Source organism: Stenella coeruleoalba, assembly GCF_951394435.1.
Source record: "Stenella coeruleoalba genome assembly, chromosome: 2".
Lineage (NCBI taxonomy): Eukaryota > Metazoa > Chordata > Mammalia > Artiodactyla > Delphinidae > Stenella > Stenella coeruleoalba.
The window spans coordinates 64,788,842-64,805,628 of record NC_137147.1 but is presented as its reverse complement, the minus strand read 5'-3'; the positions used below and the strand labels follow the sequence as shown (position 1 = coordinate 64,805,628).

General features: G+C 38.9%; 1 protein-coding gene across 15 annotated transcripts in view; it reads left to right on the top strand.

Annotated features, from left to right (window-relative positions):
- NPAS3 (neuronal PAS domain protein 3) overlaps positions 1–16,787 on the top strand; it is an 863,203-nt gene that overhangs the window by 83,742 nt on the left and 762,674 nt on the right. The window lies entirely within an intron of this gene.

The following is a 16,787-nucleotide window of genomic DNA, read 5'->3' as shown; positions in this document are numbered from 1 at the left end:
CTGCACGTCCGGAGCCTGTGCTCCGCGATGGGAGAGGCCACAACAGTGACAGGCCCGCGTACCGCAAAAAACAAAAAAAACAAAACAAAATTGTCATTGTAGGCACACTAGTCCACTGGCCCTTAGCCTTTAAACTTCATGCATACTGTACAACTACATTTGTTTAATGATGTTTAGAGACCTTATTTGAAAACAAAATATCAAAGATAATTTATGATGTATTGAAGTAATGATGATTATATAAATCAGCTAATCAGTCATTCTGAGGATAAACAAATAAAATGCTTTTTAATCACTGTACTTTTTGTGCTAGGCTTATGGAATTTTCTATTTTGAATGAAGGGCTATTTTTTTCTACTTTGAATGAATGGTTCAGGTTTATTTCTGAGTTTTTTCTTCACTTTAAAGATATTATCATAGAATTAGGCTGTGAAAATATGCATTATTATATGAAATCAGGAGTCAAATTACAATAGTGTTTCTAAAGTAGGATCAATAGCTTGAAATTTTAAAAATATTTTATCTTAGAATATTGCAAAAAAGGTTGTGTAACATTGTAAATAAAACCTTGAGTCTTTTATGCTCATTCTATTAAATATGATTAACTTCATCTATACTTGGTGGTATACTTGGTATATTCTCAGCTGGAAAATAAGACTAAAGATGGCATTTTAATATGTAAAACTATATATTAGTAGAGTTGTTAATATATAGCTGTTGCTTTAGGTATTTAAAATGTAAATGTATTTGCCTACGGAACACACACACATGCATTACGTAAATTGTATATATATACAATTTTTAAAGACAGTTAAAAGCAGTGTTGGGCATAGTATGTATATTTTCAAAGGAAGTTTTTGGCTATAAATATTAAAGTGATTATATTGAATTTGGTAATCCCAGGTAGTCCTTTCCGGGAGCAATTGCACATGGGGCCCTCAGAAAGCATCTTACTCTGACCTCATTTCATGAATGAAAAAACTAAGGTGAGGAGAGGATAATGACTTGAGTAAGGAGACCACTCAACCTGTGATAGGCTACACCTTGGGACATTTCTCTCCTTGTCTTCTGAACCTAGCTCAACAATTCTGATTCCTTGCAAAGGTTTTGTTAAGACAAAGTTATTATTTTCTTTTAAGATCATCTGTCAGTTTATAAGGAGCCAATTTCATAGAAAATTAAAAAAAAAATTCAGTCGGGCTCACTGTGTTTAACCAATGCCAATCACATTGATCGGATGAATTTCTTTACTTAATGACTGAACTGATCAGTTATTTTGATATTTTGCAGACACCTAATGAAAGGGCATCATTTAAAAAGTTAGTCTTATTTTCTGAATGTATTTAGTGAATTTTGCATATAAATTAAGCCTCACAAACTATCTATTTAATACATACATAATATTCACTAAACGGGCAAGCAAAAATCAAGGGCCTTTTAGAGGACATTTTCTAAATTGGCAGTGATCTCTTTGACTTATTTTTATCTGTGTTATTATTACTTGAAGGCAGATTTTTGTCTGTTTTGATGGGGCTAGGACTTGCCTTGGGAGAATGACAGCCTTACACCCCGAGATGGAAACACTTGCTGGTATTTTTTGACATTTCAAGTATTTTCATGTTGTATTAGAGCTTTACCTCTACTGTGTACATGTCTGATCTCCCCAACTAAATTGTAAGCGCAGTCTTCTACATCTTTAAATCCCCTGAAGTCCCAGCAAAGTGCTTGCTTCCTAGCTGCTGCTCAATAAATATTTGTTGTTTATTTCAGAACTGGTTTTAATCTTTGTTGTCATTCAGGGCTTTGAAAATATTTATAACAGACATTAGGCAGAAACTTGAAATGCTTTTTAATCAGTTGGTGCAGCATTTTTCAATTACTTTGCAAAAAAGACTTCCGAGGGATGTTTTAGAATTGTCTGGGCTACCAATATGGCTTTAAGGATAAACAGACTTTTCATTGACATGAGCTCTTTTCTTTGCACCATTTGTGTGTTTGCCTCCTTAACATCATCCCTACAGTCCTGGGCTTCAGGAAAGGGGGACACTTTTGCTTCTATGGAAGTTCCCCAGTGCTGTTTGGTCGCTTCTTAGTGTATATGTGGTTTTCATAAATTTGCCATATAGGAGGCTAGTTTCTCGGTCTGAAGGAGGAATAGAGAATAGGATAACAAAAGCCAAAGCACCTTATGCTTTCCTAATTTGTTTTGAATCTGCCCTGGAAGCCACTTCCCTTTTAATCTGTGAAGTTTATACAAGACCTATAGTCCTTCAGTTGGCCTTTCCTGGCATTTGGGAGGAAGGATCCCCGTGCTATTCCACAGCCATATTCATCATGTTTCCCGGAGTCTGCTTCTAAGGCAAAGATCTCTGGAAAGCAGAGGAGTCAGAATTCTGGTTATGAGAGTGGGGATGGGAGAGGGTAGGGTGCTGTCATTCTTAAGTTCTAGCAATGGCTTCAGTAATGATAGGGGACCCAAGGACCACAAGTTCTGGGCCAGTTCTCTGAAGAGTGAGAGTTATATTATTAAAGTATATGATAATGGTAGCAGCTTGGTAAGAACAAGGTGCTCACAGAGAATTGTGATCAAGGTGATGGAGGAGGTCCCCCAGGAAGGAGGAATATCACAGTATCACTGCTTGGGACATGACGGGGTTGATACTATAACGCCCTTTGGCCAAAAAGAGGGTCTGGACGCCTAAAGGAGTTAGGAGTTATAAGGAAAAAAAGCTAATGGGTGTATTTGTAAAGCAGCTATACTTCAATAAAAATTTAAAAAACAGAAAAAAGTCACAACTTATTTTTAAAGTTCTGCATTTTCTCTCAGATTTTCCCATTTAGGGGTTTAAATATTTAACATTAAAAAAAAAGGAATGTTGGACATACAGCAATGGAAGGAAATCTTTTTGTCTACTTCCAGCTTAAAAACAGTAAAAAAACAAAATCAGTCTTTATCAAGAAACCAGAAGAGACTCTTTGAAGGATGCAGAAAGAATAAATGTTTTCAGGTACCTGAACTGAACTAATTATATGGAAATATACTACTGACTTGCTCTGTTTTAGACCCATAAGGGGCTACGTGCACACAGATCTAGGCATCTTATTCGTGATCATAATTATTATGTTGCAGATATCCAAGTGATCATAATTATTATGTTGCAGAAAAGCCACCTTTTGAACTGGTGATGCAGTTTAAAGCTGTACCTCTGACTAAGCCTCATCTTTTTAGCCTTGGAGTTTTTTGGTTTGGAGATTGAACTGCTGAGCTTTTGCTTAGAATGCACTTCGATACCATGGCTCTGGATTGAAAGTGTATATGGAATGGGGAGAATATTTAAACAGAAGCCAAGAATGATCATCTCAGGAATGAATCTGAGAACTAGCTACCTTAATTAGGTTTAAAAAATGTTAGCATCAATTTAAAAAATGGTTTAAAAATATTAGCCATACATTTGTGAGTTTGAGTACGTATTGGAGTACCATTAATTCTTTCTGAATTCATATTGTGTATTAAGATAGGTGGTTGAGATTTGTCAGACTTATCAAAATTACTATGCTAGCCAGAATATCTCTTGAAGTAATGACACCTATGGTGTATATTCAGAATTCTCTAAAGATATATGGCCAATAACGAAAGACTCAGTGAACTGCCTAGAGAAGTTGGATTGATGCCTTGAAACCAATTGAAGGAATGGTGACATGTCAGCCAAATTTCATAAATAGTTTAACAGGAAGTTTCTGTACTGCTCTCTGGTTGTTTTCTCTATTAAATTGATTGTCCTCCTAGATGACTGATTGGATTGATGAGCCTTATAGCTTCCTGTGGATGTTTGGACTTTGTTGATACTTTGGAGTCACATTAGAGGAAATTTGGTCTAGAGAAGTATCATGTCACTTGATTTCCATCTAACTTTTCCCTACCTCTGTGTAGTTTCTTCTAATTTGTCAGCTTTCTTTGTGGGAAGAATCTATTTCTTTCTCCCTCTTCTCTATTTTCATGTTTCTACCTATCTGAGCTTTTTAGCTTTCTTTGGTAGGATAAAATGGAAATGTGCTATTTCCCTCTCAGTTTTTAAACTCCTTAGGAAAGGAGGCTTGGGAACTAATGAAATGATTAAAAACAAATCTGTCAATATATATGCCTTAATTGCCATATTTTTATTTCTGTGGCAGATAGAAAATTGATCCTCCCCACTTATAAAATAACAAACAAGAGGCATGCAGGAAGAAGGGGCAATGCAAAGGCCTACATGGTTGCCTGGCATCAGTTTAAGAGCAATAATGATTAGGTGGAGAAATGATATAAATAATTTAGGAGGATGTTTCTATGCTCTTTCTAATATAATCTTGGTTCTCTGAAAAGAGAGAATATTTGTTTCTAAACAGGAAAGACAAACATTCCAAAAATAATATTTAAAATATATATACTATGTATAGTGAAATTAGTATTTTTTTTAAAGGGATAATGCTGTTATCATTACAAGTAAATTATTTTCCACACTAGCTGGGTGGCATTGGGGGTTAGCTGGACTAATGTGGTGAGTGCATACTTGGAAAAATCCATTTTTTCCAATGGGAAGATGGATAACCAGGCTGCCCTGTTTCCATTTGTTTATAATCATAAACGTCTAGCAGCTATTTTATTTTCCTAAGCTCACCCAACTGATCTAAATTTTGAAGGTGGAAAAATGCTGACGGTCACCGTCAAGGCAGAATACAAAGTTGTTGTTGTAAATTAATGACATTTATTGGAAACAAACATTAGAGTTTACCAGTTATCTTAGGCCAACTTGAAGCAGGATTAAATTTGGTATACATAAATTGATTCCTAGATCTTATTCAGTATGAATGACTTTTCAGAGATGATGAGGAAGAAAAGTCCATGTGCAACGTGGGAACACAAAATGACATTTTTGGATGCCATCAGTATCCCATGTGCGACTTCAGATATTTACCCTTGAGGCCATGACCAAAAATTCTTTTTTTGAGAGGTTTATTTCTATTAATCGACTTCTTTCATCGACTAATCTATAGCGTCATTCTTACCACATAAATGATGCTCATTGCGAGGTCATTCTGCAGAGCTCATCACTTGTATACATTTTATGCTTTTACATTCATGTCTGCTTTTGTTGCATTTTAATAAGTGGAGGAAATGAACTTCCCATAACATGGGTACCTTTTTCTAAGGTACCTTCTTGCTACCGTCACAAGCCTAATTTCCATTATATTCACTCTGCTACAGAAATACTTAATGCCAGGAAGGAAATATTTACTGGAATCCACGAGTCCAGAATTCATCATGATTCAGTGTGAAATCCACTGCCCTTTGCTCTCCACCCCCTCTCAGACTGGAATGAAATGTGCCTTAAACTGAAGTGAAATACATCACATGCAGCAACAGTGGGCCCTTGCTTTGCCTCTATTCCCGGTGTGAAATCGATACACTATCTTTCCTCCTGACCTGTTCCATGACCTCCATTGCAGCTTTCATGCTGCACAGCAATTGCTTTGAACAGTCTGGGTCTGCCACAGCTCACAAATGATTCTCAGCTTCTGTCTAAAACTGGTGCTGATAACAAAGGCTTGATTTTAAATAGTGCGGTTGTGGTAGTCTTCTAATTATAAATTACATAAAGTGCAAGCTCCTCTATTATTAAACACTTTCAATAGCAGGCACGGTACATGTGCAGGGTACACACAAGGGCCTGGGGCCTGGGAATCAGGCCTTTACACTTCCTTGGCTATATTTGGATTGATAGGGAAGGAGGAAGAGACATAAGGTATATTTACACCCCTCAGTCATTTCCTTCATAGAGTTCTGTTTGGTGATACATTAATTTTTTCCCATGTGAAGCTCTGTTTTTATACTTAAGGAAACATTTTTGAATACTACATTATAAGATCTTACACAAGAAAGGGCTACCTGACAAATATGTGTTTTTTGATAAAGTGGATTTTACTAAAGAAATTCCAGAGTTAGGCTGTTAGGATTCTGACTTACTGGCAGGAGTGACAGTCACCTGCAAGGATATTCCTCTTTTTGATCACCCTGTAACTGAATTGGGGGAAGTAGAAGTAGTAGAAGTAGTCTTTTAGCCATTTTCAGGAGGCTATTGAATGGAGGAATTTATTGTATCAAGGAAACAACAGGAACTTTTACTTGTACTAAGAAAATGACTGTGTAATTAGCTGAGTTGCTTTACTTGGCTTTGCCAGACAAGAAATCAAAGGGATGAGTGAAGTGATGGGTAGGAGTGGTGTTTTTCCAAATAACTTGGTGCGAAATAAAAACAACAGGAGACTTTGGGGGGTACCTTGTAAAACAATCATATGTAAAATGAATACTTATTTTTATTTGGTTAGTGCTAATGAAATGAAATTTGTTTAATATTGAAGGGCACATAATCTCCACAAAATATTCCATATAATGGCAATTGTATCATCAATGATACTTTAACAGCACACACACATACACACATACACCCGTATATACGAGGAGGCATTAATCCATATATGATTTTGTTTATTACTTCATTCCACGAGTTGAGTGGAATCATGGAAAGAATATTAGAGTCCTAGGGTGCTGTTCTTAAGACAATCTGCCTTTTATTCTAACTTGATTTTCTCACTTGTAAAATGTGGTTAGTGAATGAGGTTATCTTTAACATTTTTCCCAGTTTCAGATTTAGGTAATCATAACACAATACCAACCCTTCACATCTGCACAGAACTTTCCAGTGATTTTCCCATGCATCTGCCCTTCTCAAGCACCCTGTTAGGCAGCCAGAGCTTGTTACTGTTCCCAATTTCTTGAACAGGAATCCAAGACACAATACAGTTTGAGTTTGTCCAGGCTACCCCGGTAGTAAGTGGTAGAACTTAAAGTAGAGCTGGGGCTTCCCTGGTGGCGCAGTGGTTGAGAATCTGCCTGCTAATGCAGGGGACATGGGTTCAAGCCCTGGTCTGGGAGCCACAACTGCTGAGCCTGCGCGTCTGGAGCCTGTGCTCCGCAACAGGAGAGGCTGCGATAGTGAGAGGCCCGCGCACCGCGATGAAGAGTGGCCCCGGCTTGCCACAACTGGAGAAAGCCCTCGCACAGAAATGAAGACCCAACACAGCCAATAAATAAATGAATGAATGAAGAGCTGAATTAGCTGACAGCTAGTCCAGAGCTTACTGGGATGGAAAAGAGAGGGTGAGGATCCGTTATTAATATCAGAGCTTGAAAGGTAGAGACTTATAAACTCTCCATACTTTTTGCTCAAATGAAGTAATTCCTTTAAAATTTAGTACATACTAACAAGACAATCTCCAGTGGTGTTCATTGTTCTAACTAAATGTCTAATGACAATAATGTGCTGTCTTGGGACCAGCTCCAGGTCAGTTACTTACAAGACAAATTATGTGTATAAACACATGAGAATATATACTTCAATGCACTGGTACTGAACACAGGGAGATATTTATGAATGCAGTGACATACAGTCGAAGCATGACTAAGATTCTGCTAAGACCCAGTGGTTTTGTGATGATGATGATTTCTTCACAATGGGATGTAACTTGAATCATTTGAGTTAGCAAATTGAAAGTTCCCAACAAAGTGTTATGTTCTCTTTCCAAATATGTCATATTTTCTCCTTGTGGGCACATTAAAAAGTGCTTTTAAAGTGTAAATAAAAATGGCGGGATACCTGAGGCTATATATCTAAGCCAAAAAGAAGGAAATACCAAAATTAGAACATGTACTATCATATATTTCCCCATCTTTGAAGGGAGAAGCGTGGGTCCTATGTCCTAGGAAAATTTGACTATGGGAACTTCCCATTATTCCTCCATGCAAGACAATTCCTGTTGTACTGAGACTTCTTCATGGCACCTGTGGGGCTATTGTGACTAGATGGATTGCCTAAGTAATTAGAAATCACAGACGGTGAGGAAAAGAGAGTGTGATGAAATGGATGTTTGTACCCTGGGTGTAGAATTCTCTACTTAGAAGCACCTTTGCTGACCATGCGTGAATATGTTCCATGATGAGAAGGACAAATGTATTCAACAAGAACCTCCCCACACACCAGGCATGTAAGGAGTTTTCAGGTCATTTTGTGAAAATCTTACTAACATAAAACTGTCTACTCAAAGTGATGTAGAAAACCCCCGCCAAAATAAAACCATCATTTGCCAAAATATCGGAAGAATTGAGACATTTTTCTTGTTTTCCGCCCCATTCTGTTTAATTATATGCATTATTATCGCTACTCTTTAACATGCCACTTCACTCAGCCATTGTGAACCTGGTCTAAGCATTGATATTATCCTTGATCACACTTCAGCATTTCAATTTTAAAGTCCCCATTTGGAGGTCTGCTATCCCTATTAAGAGTTTTTCCATGAAAAGAGTTAATCTTAGCTAAAAGTCAGTGGTAATTAAGCTTAACCAAGTTAGGAAAAGCCTTTTTTTCACAGTAGTTATTTTGAGACAGTTGAGTACAGAAATGTGGGTTCTAGAGACAGAAAAATACAAACTTTTATGCAGAGCCTTTTTTTTTTCATTTAAAGAAGACAGTGCTAATAAATCTTATTGAATCAAGACCTTGAAAGAAACTGAAAAATATGTACAGATCTCAGATATACCCACGAAAAGTACTTTATATAACCTTGCTGCTGCTGCTTCATAATGTAGTTTTAGTTGAATGTAATCTCTTCCACTTGAATTTATTTTCGAGAAATTGCCACACTGAAAGTTGAAACCATTTTTGTCATTCAAAAGAAGTGGAAGATCAATACTGAAGCTCTCCTATTAGTTGGTACAGTCTACTTTAGTGTTAAAAGATTTATGATAAGAACACATTTCTAAATATATATTACATACCAGTGGTACAGTAAAACTCCTTTTTGTTTTCTCAGGAGAAAGAGGTGGTCTATTTATTATTGAAATGCTACACTAAACTATAATTCAGTGATATTTTATTCCAATTAAATTCTCCTTAGTAGTAATCCTTTTTTATGATAAGCAAAACTGAATAATGCAGGGTATGTTCCCTCCAATGAGTTGTTGTGTAACAAGACTTGATGGTAATTCTACCTTTTCCAAAATCTGATATCAGGCAATTTATCTTCTAAATAATACTCCTGAGTACTAAAGCTGAAATGTTTTGGCTTCAACCCAAATCAAACTCGAGGAAGCAGATTCTCCAGAGTATTTCCCTAACTCTGTAAATTTAATTGTTATAATGAATAGAATACATGTGTCAAGATTACTTGTGATATTACCTGTTTACTTCTCTTCCTAAAACAGAAAGAGCAACATGGTAAAGGCTGTTAACTCTTACTGGAGTTTAAAAAAAAAAAAAAGTACTGGGACCTCCCTGGTGGAGCAGTGGTTAAGAATCTGACTGCCAGTGCAGGGGACACAGGTTGGAGCCCTGGTCCAGGAAGATCCCACATGATGCGGAGCAACTAAGCCCGTGCACCACAACTACTGAGCCTGCGCTCTAGAGCCTGTGAGCCACAACTACTGAGCCCATGCGCTGCAACTACTGAAGGCTGCACGCCTAGAGCCGGTGATCTGCAACAAGAGAAGCCACTGCAATGAGAAGCCCGTGCACCGCAACAAAGAGTAGCCCCCATTCGCCGCAACTAGAGAAAACTCACACGCAGCAATGAAGACCCAACGTAGCCAAAAATTAAATAGATAAATAAATTAATTTTTAAAAAGTACTTAATATAACACATGATCATTAAACTTAAACTAATTTTAAAGGTCCAATTCCAGTTAATTTAAGAACAGTTAAATTTAAAAATCTATTGTTATGCCACAGTAAAATAGATGGATGGAAGTTAAAAACCTTCCACAAATATTTGTCTGTAAGGCACAAAATATTCAGATAAAAATATTTGCATATGCAAAGGGCATCTTCTACTACTCCACTTCATAGTAGTTAGTCACATTGCCTCATCTTCAATTTCTGTTTTTTCATATGCCTGCAAACATGATATATTTGACTTTTGTGCAATATTTTTTCATAGACAATGAAATCCAGTGTTATACTTGAATCAAACCAGTATTAGTATCGCTGGCATTCATGCCAGAAGTCATACAGAGGTAAAGTTCGTTACTTCTTTTTGCAATTTATTTTAAAAACTAGAAAGGTGGGCTTCCCTGGTGGCGCAGTGGTTGAGAGTCCGCCTGCCGATGCAGGGGACACAGGTTCGTGCCCCGGTCCGGGAAGATCCCACATGCCGTAGAGCTGCTAGGCCCGTGAGCCATGGCCGCTGAGCCTGCGTGTCCGGAGGCTGTGCTCCGCAACGGGAGAGGCCACAACAGTGAGAGGCCCACATACCGCAAAAAAAATAACACCCCAAACTGGAAAGGTAATTGGGGAGAAGGCCAAAGCTTCTATAGCTCATTACCATGGATAATTATATTAATTTTAATAACAAAAATAATCAACATTAAGTATATGTTGCTAATGTAGAGTAGTTTATCAAAGGTTCTTTTTTTGCCATGTCTTTCCTTTGTTTAATTGTAGTTATTTTAAAATCGTTGTTACTCATATATTTGAACTGTGGTTTTTAGATGAGGCAACCACTACATTTACTAATATTTCTATTAGAGAGAAAGACCGTGCCCCTTGGAAGACACGAACATTTCTTCTAATGCTGAGCAGCATGATTACTGTTGAGTGTGAGCTGACAAATGTGTACATCAACAGATATTATTTACTTTCAGTCGATCCAGGAGAGTCTATATCGTTTTCAACTTGATTTATTCATTTAGGATTCATTAAGCCACAAACTTGTGCCAAGCATTGTGCAAAACATAGCATATGATAAATTCTTGCCTCCAGAATTCTAAGCGTTAGTTCTTTAGGGGAGGCAGAAGGGTAAACAAACCATTGCCATAAACTGTGATGACAGCTGTAGCAGAGATGAGAACAGAGGGCTGTGGTGACGGGGAAGAGGGGTATATATGCCATAGTTGTCTCAGAAAGATTCCGCAGGAGAGACTTTTTTGAAGAGGAATGGAAAAACTTGGATAGGTGTTATTAGTTAGGTAAAAGCTAAGAGGGTGTAACAAACAGACTATAAAATACAGAAGCTGAAAGAACGTTGAGGTTTATTTCTCTTCTATTTACTAGTTCAAGGTGAGTGGCCCAGTTGAGGGGGTGGCTCTGCTCCACAGGGTCATTCAGGGCCCCAGGGTCCTTCTCTTTTGTTGCTCTGCCATCAGCCTTATTCTTGTCTGCATGGTCAAAGCTGGATTTTTGTTACTTTGAAACAGTTCAAGGGAAGAAAAAGGTATGGAGGAGCACATACCTAATATCTTATGACCCAGACCTGGGAGAGGTCCTCATCGCTTCCTCTTCTGTTCTGCTCGTGAGAATATAGTCATAGGGCCATACCCAGCCACAAGGGATGCTGAGTATCTAGTTACAATGCTATTACAGTGACCTTCAGTGGACAGAGGCCAGATCACCAGGGGTCCCATATGTCATCCTGAACTAGGAAAAAGACTTAAGTTGCTTTTTTCCATGTGAGTCTTTATTTCTGAGATTTGCTGGAGAAATGTTAGTATTTTGCAGCCCCCTTCTCACCTTTGAAATCTTAACCTCTAAGTTGTAATTTGCCATGAAGTGTTTTCCTTTATGTTAATCTCAGAGGACTTTACATTTCTGATTTTATTTTTGGTCAGTAGGACAAATTGATTTAATTCATTTTGAAGTTGACTGAAATTCTAGGTACTATCTCTCTCTTAACCATGCTAGTTAGCAAACAATCCTGCTAATGGTAGGATATATACCTTTACCCCAGGTTGTGTTCACATCTTGTAGAGATGAGGCAGATCGATTCTATTCTAAGGTTTTCATTTTTGTTTTAGTCAAGATCGTTGTTAAGCTTAGTTCAGTTGGGCAAGAAGGCTGCAGAGAAGGGTCCCATGAGCAGTTCTTTTCTGGGTGGATGAATTTTTTTCAGCTAAAAATATTTTAGGATAAGGCTTAACAAAGAGCCTCTAATTAGGTCTTAAGGCTTTGCAGGAAAAGATTAGAGTAATTGCCTTATAAAGAAGAAACCTTTATTTCTAGAGCCTTTAGACTACACAAGAGGGAATCTGGGCTGAGTTGGGGGTGGATATTCATAGACTATAGACATGTTTTGCCTTAATCCTCTTGTGAGTCTTTCCTGAGGTGGTTTTAGATATGGAGGATATAGAACTACTGCCCCGTACATATTCACTGGGCTCTTTTGCTTTACAACAGCTTTTAGAATTGGAATTCTAAAATGTAAAGCATGTTCTCAGCTAGAGTACCTATTTTAACAAAACAAAACAGAACAACGAAAGCTTCCATAGAGGAGATTTTGAAAGATGTGCCCTGCTTTCTGATGCTGGTCAAGTTAAAGTCATGAAGTAGATAAGTCCTGAAAGATACATGGAAGTCAGCCAGAGAAGTAAGAGGTAAGGTCATTGGAGGAGAGAAAAGGGCACCTGCAAAGGCATGTAGGCACATGCAGAAAGTGGAAGTGGTATGGGCTAGTGATAAGCAGAGGATAGATATGGGGGGATGGTGATAGGTGAAGCTGCAGAGGTAGGGCTGGGGTCAGATCAACATGAGCCTTGTGTGCCAAGCTGTGATGCTGGAGAGACACTACAAGGCAGTGACCCAATCAGACTTGCATTTAGAAAGCCTGTTTCTGTGTGGTGGATGGAGTGAAGGATGGTGAGTCTAAGCCAGCAGAACTTGGAGGAGGATATTTATCCAGATGAGCTGACCTACCTGAGCTAAGAATAGAGCACTGTGAATGGAGAAGTGACTTTGCAGAGAAATGTAGGAGAAAAATGAGAAAGGGCTTGGTGACTCCTGCAAATGGAGGGTGAGAGGAGGAAAGAGTAAAGGGCCAGTATGTGGCACCTGGGCGACCGTGCGGGGCTGATCCCTGAGGTACTTCCAACAGGGGATAAAAGAGCCACTTAGGGAAGATGACGGGTTCTGTTTTAAAAAGATAAATGGAAACTCTAAGTAGAAATGTCCAACAGATAGATGAATATATAGGCCTTAGGTTTGGGATTAAGAAGAGAACTGAGGATAGAGAATTGGGAGTCATTAGCATATAGGTAAAAGTCAAAGCCAAATGTTGTATGTGGTTAAAATCAGCCTGAGAACAAGTATAGTGGTTATTAGTTAAAACAATTCTTAAAGAACTCTTATAACATATTGTTTTTCCATTGATACTTCAGTAATTCCCCAAAGCCAAACAATTTCATTGACTAAAATATTTCTTAAAGCATATGCAAGGTTAATCAGCAATGATGAAGTTGCTTGGTAATCAATAAGAGAATTGAAATGTGGCAACCACTCTCCTGAAACCCATATCTCCACTGTGCATGCGGCTGTCCTCTCCCACCCAAGCCAAGAGCGGTAAAGAAATCAGGTGGAAACCAGAGGCCCTCATAACAGGGAATAGAATTTAGGTGAACCTTAACTAATGCATTTGGAGCTGTTTAACAATGTGCACCTATTTCTAGTGAGTCTTGGACACATGACTGTTCTGAAAACAAGGTGAAAAGTGGAAAGTACAATGCTGGTAGGTGAGAATATAAGCGTCCAACTGCTTCAAAACAGATCCTGAAGAATGTAGACAGGTTCAATAGAGGGTGATCAGAAAAACCTTGCAACGTGAATGCTGAGGGTTCTTAAGCACAAACATTTTAAAAAAATGTTTGTTGGACTTCCCTGGTGGCACAGTGGTTAAGAATCTGCCTGCCAATGCAGGGGACACGGGTTCAAGCCCTGGACTGGGAAGATCCCACTTGCCCCGGAGCCACGAAGCCCATGCACCACAACTATTGAGCCTGCGCTCTAGAGCCCTCAAGCCACAACTACTGAGCCCACGTGCCACAGCTACTGAAGCCTGCACACCTAGAGCCCGTGCTCCACAACAAGAGAAGCCACCGCAATGAGAAGCCTGCGCACCACAACGAAGAGTATCCCCCTCTCGCCGCAACTAGAGAAAGCTCATGCACAGCAACGAAGACCCAACACAGCCCCCTAAATAAATAAATAAATAAATGTTTGTTGAAGGCATTTTTGGTACTGTCATCAAAAGTAAAGAATATTGCTCTGGAACTCATAGAGTATCTGAGTCTACATCCAGCTCTGTTACTCTGTTAGTACTTCTCTCTGGCATGCCCCTTGACCTTTCTGAGTCTCCGTTTCCTCAATGGACATTCAGGTTTGTGCTAGGTGTTTCTTCTAGGTCTGAAAGCTGTCCACCTGGGATTCAGTGCATAGGGTGCTCTTTGTTAATGGGGAAAAAAAGGGGTTTATGGAATCATAATAATTTAGAGATGATTATTTGCATTGCCGTTGGATTGTCCTATTTATAACAGAAATTGCTGGTGGGATAGTACTTTTTAGAAAATTGGCTGTTGTCTGTTGAAAGAAGTATTGGGCTTGGGGTCAAAAGAGCTGCTCTGGGACAGGCTGTACTCTTCATTAGTTGTATGACTTAAAAGCTTTAAGTCTCAGTTTCCTTACTTTAAAATACTAATAAAAACACCTGGCTACTGTACAGATCATCTTGAAGGCTGTAAGGCACATAAATGTAAGTTATTCTCACTCAGAAGAGACAGTTATCCTAACCTAATATGTATACACATAATTCCTTTAGTGTTGGAGACTGGTTCTTGGAAATGGGCTCCTAGTGGGTCAGCACTGCAGGGACCCACCGTGGATGGCATAGCCCTTCGGGACAAATGATAAGCATTTTATATTGGAAATTGCTCTTCCCTTCTCTTCACATCCCTGATGTTGGGCCAGGCCTTCAGGCATAGCTTCTTTCCACAGTCATTGTTTCTGAAGTTGTTGGTCCAGCCTCCTGAGCTGCCTTGACCTTGGGAGGATTCCCACCAATCTCTCTGTGCCTGCAGATCTCTACCCACCCTTTCACCACCATTAACATGACAGTGCCTCAAGCCATGTAGAGCTTGCATTTTAATGTCTTTTGTTTCTTTGTCTAGTTCCAGTATAGCACTGGCATAGAGTTTTCAGCCATTGTAGTTCAAAACTGTTTCCCAGATCTGAAAACTAATGGAGAAAGAGAGGTCATAGTGGTAAATAGCCCATTCTGCTGAGCATACTCCTCTCTGAATGGGACTGAGAATGCTGCTGGCTGAGAGGTTCTGCAGTGTGGCATTCTAACACTTATTGAATGAGAATTCCAAATACAGCTAGTACCCTTGCTCTTATTTGCCAAGAGGGTATATAGCACTCGGTGTGAAAGAAGATGATGTGTTATACATATCTGGGGAGGAAGGCTTTTGATGGAGGGATTTCAGCTCCTTTCAAGGCACTGACCTACAAAATGTAGATCAGAGCTGTTCTAGACTTTACCTTTTTGTGATTACACATCTCCGAGGTCCACTGAAGTTACCGTTTATGGTCCCAATCAGCAGTGTTGTCTGTGGGCTTCATGGGTGTCAAACTCCTGTAGAGCGTCGATAGCATCTCTTGATGTACAATGCCTGACGTAACTCTCAGTAAATGTTGAATGAGTGAAGTCATAATTATGATGGTTACTGTATTTTTTCCAGGCATTGTGATAAATGCTTTATATCATCATCTCTAATTTGCATGAAATAAAATTTATATTAATTATGGGTGAGGAAAGTGAGGCTCAGAGAGGTAACACTCCTTTTTCAATGTCACATAGCTAGTATGTGGCAGAGCTGAAATTTGCATTCAGATCTGCCTGGTTTCAAAACTTGGGCTGCTAAGCATGCTTAGACATGTCTCCCAACATATGGACAAATGGGGGAATCCTCAAACATCAGGGAGGTAAGAGGACAGAGGAATAGAGAGAGGGACCCATCTAATTACTTCCCTTGTGTCTGATCCACTGAAGTATAATTGCACTGGATGTTCAATACTTTCCAAGTTATCCTTTTAGGTTTTTTGTTTGTTTTTACACCGAGGTAAAAGCTTGTTAGATTTCCAGAATTAATAGGAACTACAGGAATACTTCTGTATTAGCGCCGAGTTAGCACTGAGAGAGTTCTGTAGATATGTTATGATCTAGGGGGAAAAGTCTAATTGGAGACACAGACTCTCAGGTTTTGTTAAAAGTCAGGTATTCCAATCTTCAGTTTGGTGTTTGAGCCCTTTGGTCCAGAACTTGGCCGAGTGGGTATCTTCCCTGGTTCAGAACACTACCTGTGACAGGGAGCTGACCAGTCTGAACACAGCTCATTTTGACCCTGACTAGATTTAGCCATCATGAATTTTTTTCTTATGTTACACTGGAATTTGTCTCCTTATGTCTTCAGTCCATCGGACCCAAGCCCTCTCTGTGGGCTCTTAACAAACAGGTATCTTTTCCAGTCCAACATTCAAATGTTGGAAGTGCTCTTCCCCTGGGTCTTCTCTCTGACGGATCTGGTCCCCTCAGTGGCTTACCATCTTCCCAGGCTCCTGCTCTCTCACCATGTGCGTCCTCTCCCCTAATTCTGCTCTGACTTATCTGCACACCTTCTAAAAGGGAAGGCCTAGAATTTAACATATTACTGCTAATGATAAAGAATTCATTTATTAAGCAAATGTATTTTGATAAATGTTATACTAATTTAATCATTATTAGAGTTGATAGATTTACCATGAACGAGAAGTCTATCAAGAACAAGCCTATCTATGAGAAGAATTAAAACATCACAGTAAAAGTCTTAAAGATTATAGTGTAAGAGACATTGACAATGAAATCTGCAGTTTTCCGTCTTCAGCCTGTACTTTATA